Here is a 748-nt window from a genome sequence, read left to right as displayed (position 1 = left end):
ATCTTTTGTATATATGTTTGTGTGTTGGTTAATAACTGTGCAAGTTGTTATTCTGATCATTCTGGATCTGTTACTGGTTAATCGATTATGAACAGTGCTTAATCGATTAACTGGACATTTTTCAGCAAATGTGTAAAAACCCAAAAAGTGGAACTTGAGCTCCACCACACCTATTCAACCCCCCTTCTAGGTGTATTCCACCACTGATACCAAACAAGTGGTATCGGAGCTAGTACGATGTGCTAGCTCAACCGCATCCGCGTGATCCAAGAGGGACTACATATGGGATCTAATAACCCATTTGGTGGTGATGGCGCATCCATTAACCGCCCTCCCGTATTCAGTGATGAAGATTATGCCTATTGGAAGGTTTGCATGAAAATCTATATCGAGGCAATAGACACGGACATTTGGGATACTGTTGTCAATGGTCCATACATTCCATTTCATATGGCGGATGGTGAGTCTAAAGAAAAGCCTAAAGTCTTATGGATGGATATTGAGAAAAGAAAGGTCCAATATCACCTTAAGGCCAAGAACATTATTACTTCGGCCTTATCTTATGACGAATTCTTTAGAGTCTCGCAATGCCTTAATGCAAAAGAAATGTGGGATACTTTGTGAGTTACCCACGAAGGCACGCATGAAGTTAAGCGCGCTAGACTAAATGCGCTTACGCATGAGTATGAGTTATTTCGCATGCTTCCTAATGAATCTATATGTAATATGCAAAAACGTTTTACTCATG

General features: G+C 40.4%; 1 long non-coding RNA gene across 1 annotated transcript in view; it reads right to left on the bottom strand.

The window, feature by feature from the left end:
• LOC109331862 overlaps positions 1 to 748 on the bottom strand; it is an 8,809-nt gene that overhangs the window by 345 nt on the left and 7,716 nt on the right. The window lies entirely within an intron of this gene.

This window comes from Lupinus angustifolius, chromosome LG17, assembly GCF_001865875.1.
Source record: "Lupinus angustifolius cultivar Tanjil chromosome LG17, LupAngTanjil_v1.0, whole genome shotgun sequence".
NCBI classification, from domain to species: Eukaryota; Viridiplantae; Streptophyta; class Magnoliopsida; order Fabales; family Fabaceae; genus Lupinus; species Lupinus angustifolius.
The sequence above is the reverse complement of the archived record's forward strand: the minus strand, read 5'-3'. Positions and strand labels throughout refer to the sequence as shown.